The sequence below is a fragment of the Natrix helvetica genome, assembly GCF_964273705.1.
Source record: "Natrix helvetica genome assembly, chromosome: 5".
In the NCBI taxonomy this organism is placed as follows: Eukaryota; Metazoa; Chordata; class Lepidosauria; order Squamata; family Natricidae; genus Natrix; species Natrix helvetica.
In genome coordinates this window covers 57,559,513-57,575,859 of record NC_138551.1, presented here as the reverse complement: position 1 = coordinate 57,575,859, position 16,347 = coordinate 57,559,513, and the positions used below count along the sequence as shown (strand labels likewise).

Below are 16,347 nucleotides of genomic sequence, written 5' to 3'. Positions count from 1 at the left end.
GACATGTTGAAACTGCATTTTGGTGGTAAATGGCATTTGGGTGAACATATAAGAAAGTAGAGGGAGTAGCCAAAGTAGCCAATATAAAGGCTATAAAGATATAATCCACTAATAAGGTTTCCGATGAGGGGGTTTACTGGAATAAAAGGAACTGCACACAAACAAGTTATACATAAGATATTAATAGTAGACTGCGCTACGAAGAAAAGACCCCTTTCCGTTAATCCAGTTATTGTTAGCTCAAAGGAGGATAAATCAATAAACGTTCAGATATTTTAAGGAAAGTATTCTGTGAAACAAATACCTGTAATTCAGCATACTCTAGGTTTATCACATTATGTGCTTCCCACATCACTAAATTAATTAATTTTATATTAAGTGATGCAGCCTGCAGCTCTTAACTGAGAAAAAAACAGTTCAAGGTCTTCAAATTATACTGTTCTTCTGACCCAATTCACACTTACTATTAATAATCAGCCTACAGTTGCAGGAAATGTATTCAACAAACCATTAGCTGTAGAAATAGAGATTTTGGAGTTTTTCAAATGCACATTATATTTCACTTATATTAGGGTTAATGCATGAAAGCCAGTTCTTTCATAATGAATCATAAATCATAGCAATGTACTCAACACAAATCTTTTCTTTTCCTCCCACCTCTACTTTCTGTCTCCAAGGTGGCTGGGCTTCTAGGCTCATTGTTTCTCCCTAGTAAAGCTTCACTCATAAGAGTTCTGCTGATAGTCAGCTAGGCTGAAGATACAGACGGAAAACATGAAAGTAAATATACTTGTGTATTAAAGTATTATTATTAATACTAAGAGACCCTGACTGTACATTGGGCTTCTACTTCAAGGAAATGTCTTTCATCTGTAAGAGAAATAATGGTTTGTAACATTATAAACACTACTATAAAACACACTTTTGAAAAACCAGCCCTTGCATCGTTATGGAACCGTGGCCTGAAACCCTAAATTATTAGCTTTAGGGAGCCGCCTTAGGCATACCCAGGAAAAGTGGTAACCCCACAAAGAGGAATGTTTCCAACAAGGGATCCTCAGTAAAAAAAACTTTGCCATGTGGGTGCTTTTGTGAAGCAATAATACATGCCCAGTGTGTTATTAAAATATTGCAGGTAGGCAAAGATGGTGTAATTTCTCTTTTATATTTATTCTTCCTTAGGTTTCATGCCGTTTATTAAGTTTGCAGCCTTGCCTGAAGCAAAAGGATAAACAAAAGCAGATATGAGGTTTTCTGTTTAAAGGGCCTGCCAACCTCCTGCAATGCATATAACCAGCTGGGAACGAGTGATTATCATCATTCCAACATTTGCTGTTCAATCCATTCGCTCTTCTAGAAAGCACCAAGTTAAAGTCACATTGAAATGGCACTGAGCAGAAACTCTGAGATTCAGAAGACAGGTCTACTTCTTGCACAACTGGAACAGATATAAAATCGTTGGTTTCATTTTTTAGACCACTGCAAACAATGCCATATTAAAATGATTTAGCATAGTTATGTTGAAGAAATGTAGAAGCAGCTTCTAACGTTTACAATCAGACTTTTTTCCTGTCATGTAAAAATGTCACCTCCAACTATGCTACCACACACCTTCTAAAAATCTATTCCTGGGGCAGAAGGACCAGTCTGATCAACATGGAATTTGCTATGGAAATGTAGAATAATTGACAATATGTTATTCCTTTGGTTCTGATTGCTGGGAATTATATACTATTTTATTAATGTCAGTGATCACAACTAAACACAGTTCTACATGGCATTTGAATTCTGAACATTTGTGGGATATTAAACTAAAGGCAGCTGCTTTCAGCTAATCCATTTCTGCAGAAAGCAAGGTAACTTCTTATACAAGTAGCACTTTGTTAATACAATGTATGAATTTGGTAGCAATTTAGAATATAGAATATTCTAGAATATAGAATAATAGGGTTGGAAGGGATCTTCTAGTTCAACTCCTTGCTGAAGGAGACGCTCTACCATTTCAGGCAAACAGCTGTCCAGTTTCTTCTTGAAAACCTCAAGTGATACAGCACCCACAACTTCTGGAAGTAAGTCATTCCACAGATTAATTGTTCTAACTTTTATTGTTGCTTTTTAACTGATTTTTAAAACCTTTTTATCTTCTGGTTTTATTTTTCAATTTTGTTAGCTGCTTTGAGGAAACCAAATAAATAACGTAGAAAGCAGGCTTGCGGATTTTAGTTGGAGTGAAATATTTTTAGAAGCTTACAAAGCTATTTAAGCCTTAGCATAGAAGCCGTCATACCACAAAGCACAATTGCATGCTATTGATTTCTGAAGTCACTGTTAGTCTAGGTGACTCTTTTATTTTCAAAAAAAGATAAATAGATCCTTCAGGGGCACTTAGTTATGGCAATTCCATGGCTACTATAGTAAGTTTGTATAAGATTTCACTTCAGAGGAGAACAAGATTCTTGTTGGTGGTGTGAGTCTATTCCTTGAAGTGATGGTAATTCTGGTATTTGCAAACTTTTTATATCTCAAGGGGACCAAATAAAGAAAAGCTGGACTGAAATATGGAGTGAGTTATAGTGAAATATTAAGTTCTATCTCTTCTATAAGCATCAGTCACTTCACTAGAATGTCCCAATGTGATTAGTTGCTGGTTTTTTATCAATAGTTTTTCAACTAAAGTTTCTTCACAATGTCTACTTATTAAAATGCATATTTAAAACTGATTTGAAACACAGCAATGCTGTGTTAAATGCAGTGTCATTAGACAGCTTAGCTATTGCAACAAACTAGAATTCCTTGTATCAAGAGGAAAATCAGATTGCAAATTATAATGTTTCAGAGAGAATCAATAACTGTCAAGTGTGAGAAGAAAGGGAGCACTTAATTCATTTCACTGTTATCTACTACAAATGGAAGAGAAAAATGATGGATAAGTGGACCTTTGGTTTTTGTAGGATACTGCTGAACTTAGTTACCAACACTACCAATGTAATGTCTGGCTCAATTAGAAGAGGAAGGAACAGAGATCAAGGATGAAGCAATGGCTGAACAAACCTCTTCAATCCACGGAATAAAACCAGAACCAGAATGTCTTCAGTCCTCCTTGATGGAGTCTGAGGCATAGTTCTAAAACCTGAACTTAAAAAAGCAATATGGCCATTATGTGGACATAGAGTAAGTTGAACACGTGAGAAATAGCAACAATGAGTCCTTGGAACAATAGATTCCAACTCTGGGTTTTTTAAATGCCAGCTGAAACTGTGATGGGCTCATATAGCCATACAAAAACAAAGTGTGATATAACACTTGCAGCCTAGACTTGACTACTCAATTGCTTATTTCTTTTGGTGAACTTATTACTGTGCTATAGACTGGGATCGCCTTCTTATCAGTGGTGGGATTCAAAAATTTTTTACTACCAGTTCTATGGGCATGGCGTGGCTTGGTGAGTGTGGCTTAGTGGGCGTGGCAGGGGAAGGATACTGCAAAATCCCCATTCTGTTCCCACTCCTGGGGGAAGGATACTGTAAAATTTTCCTTCCCTTCCCACACTACTCCAGGGGAAGGATACTGTAAAATCTCCATTTCCACTCCACCCCACTAACCTGCTTTCCAGTTCGGTTCTCCTGTGCAAAACAGAAGAAGACCCAGCCGATCATCTGAGAAAACTATCAGCTGGGACTCGGGAGGCAGCAAATAGATGGGGGTGCAGCCAGCCAGAGATGGTATTTGCTGGTTCTCCAAACTACTCAAAACTTCCACTATCGGTTTGCCAGAACTGGTTATAACTGGCTGAATATCACCTCTGCTTCCTATCTTTCCCTGCCTTCCCAAGAGCAAAATACATGAATACACAGTCCACCATAAGAAATAAGCAAGTATTTAATAACTTACACATGCACTTCTGAAAAACCAAGCAGACTCCAGACTTCTTGGCTTATGAAGCTCAGATAATGCTGACTGCTGTATTTATATAGTGAAGGGGGGGGAAGTACAGATAGAATTGAGCAAAAGTCTTTTCTTCAATGAGTCACATGAAAATATACAAACATTATTGGATGTCATTTTTAGACCATTCAGATTATATTAGCACCTTGGTTTTAATATCAACCTATATCTTGGTTTGGAAACAGTGGAAAGGAAATTTTACAAACCTTACTCTATGATATTATTTGAACTGTTATTATAAGGTTCATACACCTCTCTTTAGCTATTGACCCAGAACACTAAAGCATGTAATTTGATGATCCATCATTTTACTCTGTCATGTTTTTTCTGGTAAATAATCACAAGATATCAAAACAAAATCTGGCTTTCTGTCCTGCAAAATGCAAGCAGATAGCTTTCATCTTTAATATGATCCAAATTAGCCACTGTTAATCAGTTGCATATGCAGGCAGGGAGCTCTAGGGAGGAAGAAAACCAAAAAGATTATTTTATATTTTAGTGTTCATGTTGTGATTTTTTTCAACAATCTTTTAAATGGGGTTAATATTATTACTGATTTACCATGGTTTTAAGGACTGAATGTGTGTCCATGCACATGCACATATTGGCTCTGGACAATTAATGACTTTGTAGCAGAGACAAAACTTAACAGAGAATGTTGCTATTTATATATTTTAATACTCATGGAAGTTTAACTATTCATATAGTAGCCTGTATATTATATAAATATGGAGGTGATCTAATGTATGGCAAAATCAAACAGACGAACTGGACGAGATTCAGACAACAGATTGCCTTAATCTTTGTCATTTGTAAAATGGCACAAAATTTATCTAATCTACATCTGAATGTGATTTTCTGGTACAGTCCAAATCTTACTATAAATGTGGAAAATTTATAAATAATTACTTTAACAATAGTTGCAGTTAGTTAACTACATTAACAATACCATTATAAATGTAAAGTAATTCCATATTATTATAAACTATAGTAATATTTTCCAGCCAAGCCAAATTAAGTTTATACAATTAACAATACTGCAAACATTCGCCATCACTGCCATATACCTTATGTGAGCTATTAAATGGGATTTTGTCCTTCCTCAGGCTGTATCTGTTTGGTCACAATTGAGCCCAAAATTTATGTTGCTAAACAACACAGTTGTTAAGTGAGTCTTTCCCCATTTTATGACCTTTCTTGCCACAGTTATTAAGTGAATCAGTAGCGTTATTAAGTTAGTAACATGATTTGAATGGATCTGGCTTCCCCATTGACTTTGATTGTCAGAAGCTGGCAAAAGGTGATCACATGACCCCAGGACATTGCAACTGTCATAAATACATTTCAGTTGCCAAGCATCTGGATTTTCATCATGTAAACATGTAGATGTGGCAAGAGTCGTAAATGTGAGAAATGATCATAAATCTGTTGTAACTTTATGCTGTTGTAACTTTGAATAGTCATTGACCAAATGATTATAAGCCAAGAAATACCTGTTAGTTCCTGGTCCTGAAAAAGACAAGAACGAACCTACTAAAACAAGTTTTAGCTCCTTGCAAGGATGCTTCATATAGTTATGCCCTGAAGAAATTACTTTTTCTCCTACTTCATTTTCGTCCAAACACACATTTTAAAAGATGCTGACAGAAGACTTGCAAAGTTTCATTTTTTTTTCAAATGCCTTCTGAAACAGCTGACAAATTACAGGTTCTTGTTTGTTTCTAGGATAAAGCAGTGAAAGTATAGGCAGAAGACTACAAATCTTCTCTACTTTGCCCTTCATAAAATCTTTATATTTTGACATAAAGAATTTAAAGACCTAAAACACTATGAGGCAACAAGTAGCTTCTCAAATTTCACCTTATTTCAAAACTCTCGTCAGCATTAGAATATCTTATAAATTAAAGAGCAATCCGTTTGCTGGCTTGATATTATCTTTCCAATGAATTATATGCATTATGCACACACACATACATATATACATGTTTCCCCATTCCTAATAGGAATGCATGACACATTTTCTTCTTTAATATTCTGTACTTAAATTTTTTAGAAAAGTAAAAAAGACATGGATGGGAGTGGGAGCAGCAATCTTTTAAACACAAGGAACATTCAACTTGAATGTTAGATAAATATGTGGAGGACACGGTGACCCTTCTCTTATCTTCTTCTGACATGTTTAATCACTTCCAAAAGGCAAACAACTTTAAGCACCTCTAAAGCATAGATGAATAATAAACAGTTAACCTTCTAAAATCCACTTCTGAGTATGGAAAATCAAGGAAACAACTGAGACCTTGTCCAGTGAACAAGATTCCCAGGGACTGATATTTTTTTCACGTCCCAGTTTTTGTCTGTCAATGTTCACAACCGATGGTAAAGCTTGACTTGTGCCCACACAATCTACCCAAACTTAAAAAGCTTCACTTCATTTATTTTACTAAAGCAGCAGTGCCTGATTACTATTCCCACTACCCTAGCTTCTCAATCGCCTTTACTTTTGAACTTTTGCCTAGAAGCCTGGTGTTGCAACTCCTTTTTCCAAAAGGCTGCCAAGAAAACTAACACAATGTTTTTTAATACCAGAGATAGTAGGACTTGCCAAGATTGGGGGCAGAGGGAATTCTGTGCTTTATTATCATTTTTTTTCAATAGCACATAAATATTAAAAATAACAGCCATCCCATTTAAAAAAAAAACAAAATAAAATGAACATGATAGGAAACTATTGAGGAAAAACTAAAGCCACCCACTTTTTACACTGGGGCAATTTTACACTGTGAACTACTCTCACATTTTGCTACAACAACTTGTTAAAACTGAAATAGCATTATCAACCTTCAGAATTCAAAGGTTTTGTCCATTTTGCGTCTAGTTTGGCAAAAAAATATGCCTGATATGTTTTCACATTTTCACTGTAACTTCCTCTCCCTTAAGCACCAAGTACTTAAAAACGGTCTCCCATTACTTTATCTCCATGAAAAGCACACAACGTGGTCCTCAGCATTTCCTGTTTGCAGAATGTGCTTTAACTACATTGCACTCGGTACTACGGTGATGGAATGCACAATGTATGGCATTGTGAAAAGGTTTGCACTTAAAGGCAGAAACGCTGCGCTGCTGGTTTATATCAAATCCTGTCATCCTGTTCACCGAAGTCTCTCTGTCTCTCTTTCTCCCTCGCTCCTAGAAGTGAAGCATAGCGTGCACTCAGTAGTAATTGTGAGTTTTATGAAGGACATACTGAAGACAGAGTTCTGTAAAAATTCATATCCTATGAGCAACTTCCCACTTTCACACATTCCATTAGATATCATCAACAGGAGATATTTCACACCTATTTTAATGGCTGTGCAGTTAGGTCCAACACTGTCCCTCTCACCTAATATAAAACAGACTGATTATATTATTTTCCCACCAGAGTCCCTCCAGATGTATTGCAATATAATCTCATAATCCCCAGCTGCTACATTGCCAATACTATATACAGTGCTATAACAGAATGGTTAATATTCAGAAAGTATATTTCCTGCCTGTGAACTACCAATGGCATTAAAGACAATATCATTAGCAAAAGATTTCTACTTGACTATGATGCTATAAATAACTATTTAAAAAAATAGCATAATATTAAATTACAAATTCCTTAAATCATGAATTCTGGATATTATTGTTGCTGTTGCATTTAAATTTGTTATTGCCACCCACTCAGATAGACACTATAGAATGTAGACTCTGTATAAATATATGCTCATTTACAAGCTGTCTCTTTTACATTTACAGCCTCAGACACAATTAACCTTCAGAATGAAATCAGAAAACCTCCAGTTAGTTCAAATCTCTAGATTTCCAGAATGAATTTTTGTGATTACATGTCATTTTAAATGCCAATACCCTTTTCCTGTAACACACCCTTTATTAGGTTTTAATATTACTGATCCAGGTCCTTACTTTTAATAGCCCTATAGCCTGTAACAACATTTCTAAAACTACAATCAATAGACAAATACAAATCTATTGCACTTTGACTGTTGCTATAAGAAAAAGAGAAAAAAGCCTGTGAACTTTTTTCTGGGTGGCCTACTTAAATAATCCAAATCATCTGTCATCATTCATTACCTCTGTGGCAATTAAGTGCAAGAACCAAAACGTTCCTCCCACAGAAGTAATTACAGGTAACAACTGCATGGAAGTTTGAGAATCACTATCAATGTGTAACTATGGACCTTCCTGCCTTTAGAAAGGTCAGGCTACTTTTGCGTTTATTTTACAGCTACTTATCAGTTTCTTATTGTTTCCAAAAGCATTTATTCCACAGGAAGAATTTAAGATTTTATCTCATGTTTTGGCTAATTTGTGGGGTTTTTTTTAATTTTAATTTGAAAACATGAACTTTTAATAGTTTAGACTAACAGCTGTTTCTATCTTCCTTTTAAGGATAGAATGTGTTACTTTCCTGACATGCTTAAATTGAACTATTGAATCCAAATCCCTAAAATACAAAATATTTTAAAGTTTATGTGTTCATATATTTACGTATTTCATCTCGTAAGGTATTAGTTTACTTTTTCTATTAACATAAGCAGCTTTCTCCACACTTATCCTTTTTATTATATTGGTATTAGAATATCCTATTACTCAAATATTACTCTGGAACTACTTAATTCTATTCTTTTCAGTGGCTCAGATCTCTCTGCACTTTAACTTTAGTAACAAATTGTCTGCAGTTCTGTATCAGCTACTTCATTAAGTCTGCCTTATTGTTACTCAATATTTGATATGTAAAAATCATATCCGGTAATGACATTATGTTGGAGTAAACAGTAAATAATGCCAAAATATTATTGCCCTCATGATTATCTAGAAACTGCTAAGAAACATGTGAATAATCCCTCTAACCACCTAACAAAGTGGGTGCAGGTGTGAGAGGACAGTGGAGAAGAATTTGCACTGCATATAGTAAGGTGACCAGATGTTCCGCTTTTGGCGGGACAGTACCGATTTTTAACAATTTGTCCTGTGTCCCACGGCGTTTTTAAAAAGTCCTGATTTTTGGAAAGAATGCACAAGCTAGGGAACGGCAGGAGAACGAGAAGGGAATATATGGTTTTCGGCGGCCATGTCGCTATTTAGCAAGGATCAATGTGCCTTTTAAGGTACGCGGGTGCGCAGCTGCGCACGTGGCAAGAAAACACAGTGCAGCAGTTTGCAACTGCCGCGCAGTAATTTCTACTGTCACAGGCTCCGGAAGCTGGGGAGGTCCTTTGCAGGCGGCTAGAACTGGCCGCCCGCAAAGGACCTCCCCGGACTTGTTTTGATGAGCGCGAGGTGACTGACAGTAGTTTGCGCCGGCTGCGCTTGCTCAAACTATCGGCAGTCGCCCCGTGTTCAGCAAAGCAAGCCTGGGGAGGTCCTTTGTGGGCAGCCAGTTCTAACCGCTTGCGCCTGGCACTGCAGCTGAAGTGAACCTCCAAAGCCCCTGCCGCCACTAGAATAACTGCTGCTGCCGCCTCCTCCTCCTCCTCCAACAGCACCACCACATTTGCTGCCCGGCGCTGCGGCTGAGGTGAAGCCACCAAAGCTCCTGCTGGTGCCCCTGCCCATGGCAGCAGCACCTCCACCTCCGCTCGGAGCACCTGAGCTGGGTCATGTTGCGGCGACATTATCTGCGTGGATCTGCTCCATCTTCAGTTTTTTTCACCGGGGGCAGGGCTGCCGCTGAAGATGCCGACGAGCCCCCACTGCCACCAGAATAAGTGCCTCCTCCTCCTCCTCCTCCTCCTCCTCCTCCTCCTCCTCCTCCAACAGCACCACCACATTTGCTGCCCGGCGCTGTGGCTGAGGTGAAGCTGCCAAAGCTCCCGCTGGTGCCTCCGCCTGTGGCAGCAGGGGTAACGCGGGGCCCAGCTCAGAGCACCTGAGCTGGCCCCCGTGTTACCCCTGCCCCCTCCTCCTCTGCCATTCATTTGAGGAGCCATGATGCTGCGGGAGCGAGCAGGAAGGCGGCAGAGGGGGCGGGAGCAGGAAAAAAATGCCTCATGGCTTCTCAAAAGCACGGCGGAGGAGGAGGCAGCAGGGGTAATGCAGGATCCAGCTCAGGTGCTCTGAGTTGGGCCCCACATTACCCCTGCTGACACAGGCGGAGGCACCAGCGGGAGCTTTGGCAGCAAATGTGGTGGTGCTGTTGGAGGAGGAGGAGGAGGAGGGAGAGGAGGAGGAGGAGGAGGAGGAGGAGGAGGAGGAGGAGGAGGAGGAGGAGGAGGAGGAGGCGGCAGTTATTCTGGTGGCAGCGGGGGCTCGTCGGCATCTTCAGCGGCAGCCCTGCCCCCGGTGAAAAAAACCAAAGATGGAGCAGATCCACGCAGATGATGTCACCGCAACATGACTGGAGGAGGAATTCTGGGAGTTGAAGTCCACAAGTCTTAAAGCTGTCAGGTTTGAAGACCCCTGGGGGTTTTTTCTCTAAAGGGTTAGGGGTGCAAGGATATAGACAAATTTTTAAGCAAGAACACACACACACACGGTCAATGGTGTCCCACTTTACCAATGTTAAAATCTGGTCACCTTACATACAGATACATTTTAATTTTCCTCCAAACAATCTCCAAATCTGAAAACCTTTTACCTCTGACATAAAAGCAACAGCAATCAGGACAGTTTTAAAATGTGATAAACTCAAGTTAACACACCTGGCTTATATAACTTTCAATCCCCTTCTGCAAGGCCCCCTTTGAGCAGAGTAAGTAACAAAGGTGAAAAGGTAACCCATTAGAAGGCTTTAAAAGGTGTGCCTGCAAAATATTTTAGTTAGAGCATTTTGTACAAGAGCATGTAGACCGAGCTTTTTAAGCTGAGCAATAAAGAAAACCTGATTCTCTTATCAGGATTCACAGAATGAATTAATGAACAGCCATTCCATCAATACCCTAGTTCAGCCTTACGTATGTGCTTCACCGAGTTTTCCCCAAATTCCTATACCTATACCTAAAACAATATACATACAGGTCTAAATATACTTCATAACTAAATATACATACCATAATTTCCCTGTAGCCCTGCCTGTTTATGGTGATGTGTAGCTCATGTCTCTAGAACTTTGATACCAAAACCACTTTTCCTACTTACAGCACCTTATAGTATATTCTTGGCCATTGTTAAAGCAATGCAAAGCTTGTCCTTATTATTGTAACAATGATGGCTGGATGACTCTAGAATGTTTCTAATGGGAAATATTATACCTAATATCAAGAAATTCTTCTAAAACAAAGTTTATCAGTGTTCTCACGCTCATAGTAGCTAATCAACAAGTAATATGTCATATTGATTCATATACAAGAAATAGGCTAACCAATAAATTGTTTTATAAATTAACTTTTATACATCATTTAGAATATTCTAGATTTTTCAGAGACTACAATGGAAAAACTGCTAGCATAACTGTTGAGTGCTACTGAAAAATTATGTATATACTTCTTCACTTGGACTTTCTTCTACCAATGTCTTTGGATAAATGAAGATGATCAAATGCCAATGTTGTGTAATGCCCAAGATCATGCGTTCTATGGGAAAGCAATTAAACACAATAGCATTTTAATCTGATATAAGATACAACTCTCAACAAATGGTAGAAATAATATATTCAACACCTGTATTTGATTTATCCAAAACTTTAAATAGCAGTGCCTGCTATCCTATATTCCCTATCCAACAAATTATTGGATGGATGGATGGATGGATGGATGGATGGATGGATGGATGGATGGATGGAAGCAGATTATATTTATCACCTTCACTCACCTACTGAACTGACTCAAAATTACAATTTATGAAATGAAATATGTAATATATAACTGAAGGCTCAAATGAAGATATGTGAATCGTAACAGTTTGGTATTTTTTTTTACTAAATACACTCATAAAATGAAAAAGATTTCTTGGGTTAAAAAGGTCTGCAGATATTACAGATGTGTTATTTATCTAGTCATGCAACTTTGTGTGTTATTTATAATCCTTAACTGGATATTAATTAGTTATTTGTAACTCCTTGTAAAGAAAAGTTTGGGAGAATATTGATGGAGAATACAAAGTGACCATATTATTATTATTAGATTCTAGCTTTGTAATAGGAAGGTTACACAATAGCATTTTATCCATACCAGATATTATATTTTCCAACCTACAGCAACTTTCTCATTTAAAGGAAAACACTGGTCTTTCTTTGTGATCAATGTATTACCATTGCACAAACATTAGAACTTTGGCTTTTTGTAATCCCAGATGAATCTATGAAACTTGAAGTAATCACTGATTCACTGTTCTAAGAATGGAAGAAGTAATAAAATAAGCATCCCATATTTTGACATTTGCCTATGCATTGACATGTGGCCTAGTAAAATAGTCCTACATGTACACAATAAAAAACTGCTTAATCTCCAAGTGCACTTTTCATGTAAAAACGTACCATACTAAAAATGAGAGGCAATTTGGCAAATCTAGGTTTACACATTTTAGAAAAATCATGAATAGTGAAACATACATTTATGAATTATTGCTGTTTCTCTAGTTAGGCAGGAATACAGTCCCAAAAGGCAACATAACACAAAATACCTTATGTCGAATCTCAAGAGAGAAGCTATGAAACAAAATGTCAATCAGCAACATTCAAGTAGTTACTAAAATATTAGCTAGAATTATTGGATGAGATGGCTTTTCAAGACAGTCTTAGTGTTCAATTGATATGAAACATGGCAGTGAAAGTTTTAACAGAAGTGAGAGAACTTTCGCTTATATTATTGAAGTCCTGTCTCAGTTCATTTCCAATCCTATTCAAATGCTTTAAAAACACTTGGTGCCTTTGGATTTTGAAAATTCATAGAACACCTCTGCTCTTATGGATCTACTTCTGTATTAGAATAACCTGCCCACTTTTCAGGACTTGTTTGAGGATGGAATGGGATGAAAACAGGACAGTCATAGAATGCCATGTGGCAGCAAAAGTATCTTAGGCGTGTGTGTGTGTGTGTGTGTGTGTGTGTGTGTTTCTCATTTATGGTTTTGCATATCTTTGCAAAAGGCTTCACAATAAATATATAGAATAAATATAGTACTTGGCAAGTATATTAGGTGTTTGTTTCCTCTGTGGTTTCACCCTACAGTGCCTTGGTTAAGTATCTGTGGGTGTTCCAAATTCTCCTGGCACCACAATTCTTCAGGGATGTTTTTTCAATTACTCTGAATATGCATATTAGATACTAGTGTCAGAGTAGTTGTATTGTAGAAATGCATTCCACAGTATTCCCAAGATTTCAAAAATCTTCTCCACAAGTGGGAAAAGAAATCTCAGAAATTCCTGAGGAATTTGCTTTATGATTACCAAAATACTATTATCTGGCATGCAATACTTGAATTTAAGTTATTGCATAACAAAAAATTATATAAAAGTACATAGATTCCTGTATTTACAAATAGTCTTGATTTCTAGTTTTGATGTAAGAAAAAAAAACTTGCAGAGGAAAAACAAAAAAATACTGCACTATTATATAAGCTACATAAATTATTATGTAAAAACATTTTCAGATCCTAAATGAGAATTTTGAAAGTAACGGTTTCTTCCTTTCAATATATCAATGTAAAAAATTCAATAAATTGAGAATACCAGGAAAAAAATCTTACAATCATTATATCTAATAATGACCAGAGAACAACTTTTCATTGAAGTTGTTTCACTAAAAGGCTGAATATAGACTTGGCTGCCATTTATATGTGCTAGCAGTGTATCCTAAAAAGGGAAAGTTATAATCCCATTTTTAAAAAATCCTCTAAGGACATGAGAAAGTCTCCAGAACAATATAGAACATGATGGAGGAAACTGAAAAGTCCATCATTCTGTCCAAGGAAACATCATTTTAATCACTACTAGTTAACCTGTGACCTATCATTATTTCAGAGATATTTCTTTACCTGACAGAGAAACAGAATGATCAAGGGCAAAAAAGTAGTGGGAATGATTGGCTTTACTGCAAATCAGGCAGCAGAGGGGCGGGACCAGTTTACCCAACTTCTGGAGAGTTGGAGTAGAACTGGTCTATTGAACCTCCAGGCAGCAGCATTGAAGTGACCATAAATAAATATATTACACTACACTACACTACACTACACTACACTACATTACACTACACTACACTACACTATGTATGTATGTATGTATGTATGTATTTGTGTTACAACCCCTGGTATGCCCAAATATGGGAGGGAGCTCACTACTCCCCCTTTCTGTCCTTTGGCTCATTACAGAGGACCATCCAGGCTGTAATGAGCCAAAGGACAGAAAGGTGGAGTAGTGAGCGCCCTCCCATATTTGGGCATACCAGGGGTTGTAACACAAATACATACCTATTTCCCTGGCCTAGCTGATAAGGAAGAGAGCCTGTGGCTTAGTGGCAATTACATCGGCCTAATATGCAATACAGCCCTGGTTCGATTCCCAGTAAGGGTATGGCTAGCTGATGAGACCTAAATAGGTTGAAATAGTCTCCCTTTATTTATTTATCAGCACAAATACAACACAAATATATATATAATCTCCACTATTCTCTTTTCTTCTCCTCTCACAGTAGTGGGTTTCCATTTTTTTACTACCGGTTCACTTGTGCATGCATGCACAGTTAGTGTGCATGAGCAGGTGAGTGGAGCCTCCTGCCACCACCACTACCGGTTCTCCTGATCCAGGCCGAACCAGGAGCAACCCACCTCTGTCCTCTCACCTATCTGGGTGAAGGAGTAAAAGCTTCCTGGATTCTTAACCAGTTTCCTGTGAGAGATGATAACTGACTGTATGAAATCTGAACAAGGAACTGATTATTTTCACCATTTCACCTAAACAATGTCAAAAAAACCCAATAGGATATATAACAAGCTTGTCATTATTAATAATCAAGATATTACACAAACACACAAAGACCCCTTATGCCTTAAATGTTGCTTATACCTGTAAATATTAATCTTTTTTCAAAAATGAAGAAATATAAGATACAACGGTAAAGAAGCTTTTTCATAACTATATTATTTATTATTTATTTATTTATTTGCACTTCTAGACCGCCCCCTCTCCCAAAAGGGACTCGGGGCAGTGTACAGTCCACACAGCAAATACATCATCCACAGTATCTATCTATCATTATCTATCATTAAATAGATAAACAGATGAATAAATAAATAAATATGGAGGAGGTTAAAAGAATTAAAAGAACTGTACAGCAAGAATATAAATATGGCTTTAAAACCCCTAAAATCAATTAAATTTAAAACAATACCCTTAAAATACCAGTTAAAAATATATTTCCAGGAGGTAACAGTTATAACAGTTATAATTATGCCAGGCCAGCTAATCGGAACAGGTGAGTCTTCAATTTTTGTCGGAAGGAGCGGAAGTCCGTGGTGGTTCTAATATCGGGGGGGAGGTCATTCCAGAGGGTTGGGCCCATCACAGAGAAGGCCCTACTCCTTGGCGCCGTCCGCTGGCATTGCCTAGTGGACGGCACCTGGAGAAGCCCCTCCCTGTGAGAGCGAATTGGCCGCAAGGATGTATGTGGGAGGATGCGATCCCGCAAGTAACTAGGTCCTGTGCCATGGAGCGCTTTAAAGATGGTGACATTTCTACTTGCACATATATGTGCAGTGCAAATCCATGTATAAAATATTTTCAAAATAAAACGAACATAAATGGAGGCCTATTTTATAACTTCTACATTCCAATTGGTATAGAGTCCTGCCAACTGTTACAAAATTAGCAGCCATTTAATTATATATTTGAAGTGTTTGTACCTTTAATTTTCAAGTGGAACATGAACGTCTCTTCTACTTTCCTTTCCACCACTTTTTTTTAATATGCCATGTGTTTAAGTTATAAACCTGAGCACATGGACTGTTTCAAATCTGAAACATGTAAACTCCTCTAAGTTGGTAAAAGCGTAACAGCACATCAACACAATACAAAAACTCTTAAATAAAAAATATAATCCCTAATGATTTACAGACTTAAACTAATGTATGTACTTATCAGTTTCTTATGTCACAAAAAAGACACTTAAAAAAATAAAATTATTTTTGCACTCCTATTTCTCACATTCTGTATCAGCATTTTTACAACACATAATACTCCTGTTGCTTATGAGCTGTTTCTTACCTTCAGCAATTTCCTACAGCATCATCAAAATGATTACTTACATAATTAATTTTACTAAGTCTACACTTTCCGCAAGACATGAATATTTTTTTTAACAGGGTTGACTATTGCACAGTGTGACATTCAGTTTCATCATCGGTGCATTTGAGAGAAGAAGTGGCCAGCAAAACTGATTGCTTTCCCCCGGGTGCCCCAAAGGAAGGCCTTTTTAATTGACT

The 16,347-nt window shown here is 37.5% G+C and overlaps 1 protein-coding gene across 29 annotated transcripts in view; it reads right to left on the bottom strand.

The window, feature by feature from the left end:
* TCF7L2 (transcription factor 7 like 2) overlaps nt 1-16,347 on the bottom strand; it is a 209,197-nt gene that overhangs the window by 111,465 nt on the left and 81,385 nt on the right. The window lies entirely within an intron of this gene.